Source organism: Cyanistes caeruleus, chromosome 12, assembly GCF_971803275.1.
Source record: "Cyanistes caeruleus chromosome 12, bCyaCae1.hap1.1, whole genome shotgun sequence".
Classification (NCBI taxonomy): domain Eukaryota; kingdom Metazoa; phylum Chordata; class Aves; order Passeriformes; family Paridae; genus Cyanistes; species Cyanistes caeruleus.
Genome location: NC_141712.1, coordinates 17,343,250 through 17,347,602, shown reverse-complemented (window position 1 = coordinate 17,347,602; position 4,353 = coordinate 17,343,250).

Below are 4,353 nucleotides of genomic sequence, written 5' to 3'. Positions count from 1 at the left end.
TACAGTGCTTTCAATAGCATTCATTTATAAAAAAAAAACAAACCACTGCTCTTTCTTGGAACACAGTGAATTTTAAGCATCTCTGTAGTTTAGTATAGCAGGTGAATTATTGTTATACACAGAAGAACCCAAAAGATTGGCACTTATAACAACTTGCATTTGTTATTGCATCTTCCAGTCTGCATGGCACATGCACGGTAGCAGAGCCCACGCAGGCTACACGGCCACAGATTTATGGAACAAACAGAGAAATTGCAGTTAAACCAGGGGAAAAACCTCCCCAAACTCCTCACTCCTGTACTTGTGCATTTACTGAATCATGCAGGCACCAGAAATATTGCAAAGCAACCAAGCTGCCTGGTGTGTTCTGGAGGGGCAGTTCGTAAGCCAGGCGGCTCAGTAGCTTTGATAAAAACCTCTTATTTTCATCAAGATCTCTGCTCCTGAAGGCAGGCTGTGTGCCAGGCACGTGCTGTGCAAACACCAGGGACACAGCCTGACCACAGCTATCAGCGAGCTGATTTTGAGCTTCTTTTGGTTTCAGATTCACCTCTGTCCTTTTGTGTAATTTTGTATTAATCTGCCTTTAATTTAAAGGTGAAGTACCCTCAAAGCTACAGAAATTACTTGACCAGAAGCAGCTGGGTTTACACAGCACAATAACTAAAATTTAAGGACTAGCTGACAAAATATTTAAGGACAACCAGACCTTGCTATGGTACAGCAAAACAGAAGGCTCTTCAGGATGCCTCTTCTTCAGGTTATAAAGCCAGAAAGGGAGAGGATCTGAAATCCAACCCTGACTCTTTAGGAGTACAAGCATCTGTCAAGGCCAGGTAAGGAACAGAGCCAGGCCAGGCATGTGCCTCCCTCAAAAACTCAAGGCATTTATTTTATGAGAGCAACAGCACTTTACACCTTCACTTCTGTAATCCCTCTCTGCTGTGCAGAGCAGCCACAAGACTACAAGTGTAAAACAAGCACAGAGGACACTGCTGTGTGCTTACAGTAGCGTGGCTTTTCCCCCTCACTTTTTCCCTAAAATTGACAGTTCCAAAATTTTTCCAAAATTATCTGTGGCACATGAAAAAAAGGGAAGAAGAAACTTTTCTTGGAGGAATTGTGGGAAGAGATGGAGTGAGGGGGAGAAAAAAGCCACCACTCACCCCATCTTCCACAATTCCTACCCCGTATTTGGTGATTTTGTGATTTCAGTAGCTGGGGTTGGTCCAGTTCCTCAGCAGGGAAAGGAAAAAGGATGCAGAGGCCCAGCCCAAGTGCCTCAAGCTCAAGGTGGCCCAGCCAGTCCTCATCCTGCACGGACAGCTGTGCAGGACACACATTCAGCCACCTGTGGAGGACCTGGCTGAATGTCAGTGTCAACTCATGAGCTGGGGGGAATTAAGGCCACTGTGCCAAGCAAGGACAACTTAAACAAGTTTCAAAACTGCCAAACCACCTAAAACCCCTGGACTGCAACTTAGAAAACTCCTGAGTTGTTTCCCATGTGGTTCAGCCATCATGTGCAGGGGTACACAGTGCCAGGAGAGCAGGGACAGCTGAGTGATGGCATTTACCAGTGAACCCAGTTCAATCTACAGCTGTTTGCACGTTCAACACACTCAGCAAGCTGGTGACCTCCCTCATCCCAGTACCTCTGCTATCATCACAGCCTCCCTCCCCTTCTGAATCAACCATCCCTCTGAAAAGAGAAAGAAAAGTCAGATGTCAGCCGTGCCTCTTCACTACTGCCCCAACACTGGTACAATCCCTGGAGAAAGGGAGCCCTGGCTTTAAAGCCTTGCTCCAAGTTCAGAGGGAAATCAAGCCTGGTTATTGCACAATCCAAGGGATGCACCCACAGATCAGAGCTGGACAGACAGACAGACAAGAGTCAGACCCCAGAAGACACATCCCTTCCCTCCTGCACACACAGAGGCTAGAACAGCTCCCAGATCAGTCCCACAGACAGCGCAGATGGGGAATGGTTCCAGCCCTAGGCAAGGCCAAGGAAGCCAGTTTTGAGATCTCAGGAGTGCCTGAATCTTGAGCACTCACCCAAAACCCCTGGAGAGCAACCCTGGAGACCTGGGCCCCAACCACATGGAACGTGACACGAGTACAATGTGCTCAGAAATTCAGTTTGTGACTGGTTCAGGTACAGAGGCTTAAACTTCTTGGTCAAATCTCACTGAGTGCATTCGCACCACGCTCCAATCACCAGCAGACTTGATTTATTTATGTTTTCTTTCAAAAAAAAAAACAAACTAAGAACACCTAGTGTTAATTCTACTCTAAGTGTAAACATTTGGTTCAGTAACTTGAACTGCAGAACACTGCTAGATATTTACTTGTATTTATCATGTGCATTTATCACTTACGTTTTCTGGATGCTGAATGCCCTCAAGCGTACTGGGAAGCTACAGGGACTCGGGAGATAGCAGCTGGCAATATTCTGAATAACATTTTCGGAAATTTTCCAAGCCACTTAGAAAACTGAGCTCAAAGTGAAACAGATACTTAGGAACATTCATCACTTTTGATTATGGGATCTTGGCACTTTGTCTGAAGAAAAAAAAATTGATCCATGTAAGATTTTTCAAAAAAGGGAAGTTTTACAGATAAACTAACTTGATTTATTTCACAAGACAGCCAAGGATGGAAATAGTGGTTCACATTTCTGTAGTAAAGCATTATATATAAATTTAAAATCTAAAGACATATATATACACACACCAAGTTTACTGCAATGCATAAATATATAAACTTTTTAATATGCCAACTAATATAGGTCAGAAAATCAATGTATATAGTTCAAGTTTTGCAGCACTTCAGCATTGTAAAAAATAAAAAAAAAAAAGGTAAATGAATTGGCTGCTGCCCCTTTCCCCACCCTCCCACACTCCTCTGCTCAGGAATCAGAGTAATTCCAACCCCATATCAGTGCTATGGAAGGACTGAGCAGAGGTATGTTTCATAATGGCTCTTCAAGGACTATTTAGTGAAATACCGATATTTTGAACTAGTTTGGGATCATATTTCAACATATGTAAGATGATTTCAATAAAGATGACGAAGGTTTACACAAACACAACTGAGGGCAGAGTTTGTCTTGTCTGAGGTCCACAAAGTTGCAGAGTGGAAAGTCTTGTATGTAGTTATAATACTGGTTGTACAAAGTCTCTTTTTCTGAAGGGCAGGAAGTATTATTTCTATTTTCCATCTCTCCCATTTTATTCCTTTTAAATAAATAGAGGTTATGTCCCACCCATCACAACAATGAAATCAAAAATTGAGGTAAAACTGTTCTACCAGCTGATCCTGACTACAAACAAAAGTCAATTAAATATCACTACTGATGTGAACAAGGCTTAGTAAGTAATAAAATGCAAGATACTAAGTTCTTCACTATAACCACACCATAAAACCCAGCTTTCAAAGTCAGACAGCAGTAAACAAGACTGTACTGTAGCACAGAAATCAATAGTAAACCAACTTTTGATCCCAATTTAAAGTCACTGTACAAATCTTCCTTAACTCTTAGTCCAAAACCCACATTTTCTTCAAAATAAATATATCCTTGTCATATTTCACCTTTGTTCTAAGAGACATAAAATGCACCTTTCTATGATCCTCAGTCTTAAAAACCATTCTTAGCTTGAAAACAATCTGAAGTAAAAAGGAACACAGTCTATTTAATTTGTCCTTTTGCTCTCACCAAAAGCAGCAATCATCACTAACTGTTCCAAACATGTCTTCCCTTTTCACTTCAAGGAAAACAGCCACCAAAGCCCACCCAGAAACACACGCCACCCACCCGCAGACCAGTTCATCGGGCTACTCGAATGACAGAGTAGAAAAAAACAGTTTACTTCTCTGTGGTGTACTATATCCATTTCATATTAGTCCATTTTATATATATTAAAAATATTTGTCGGAATGAAACCATTGCAAATGAATGAAAAACCGTATGTACACACCTCCACCATTTTTTAGGCACAGACCTTATCTTTTGAGAAAGGACTAGAAATAAAAGGTGCAACGACCAATACCTCCTGTGGCCTCATGCTCCAACAGCAGCACACCAGGGAGGTTGGTTATCGTGTAGCTTCTGTGTTACAGCTATCCAGTTCCAGATAGCACATGGATTCGTATCAGTTCCCCGCAGGGGAAATGCACCTGAAATCTTTTTTTTTTTTTTTTTTTTTGCTTTTCAATAAGCTTTGCCAAAGGAAACCGATTCCCACCAGTTTCAGACACAAAAATCCTCCTTCAATAACATGGTTTAAACTCCAAATGGTTACGACTGAAGGTGTTTCCTTGATTTCCCCTTTTATTTTCCCCCTTCTCTTC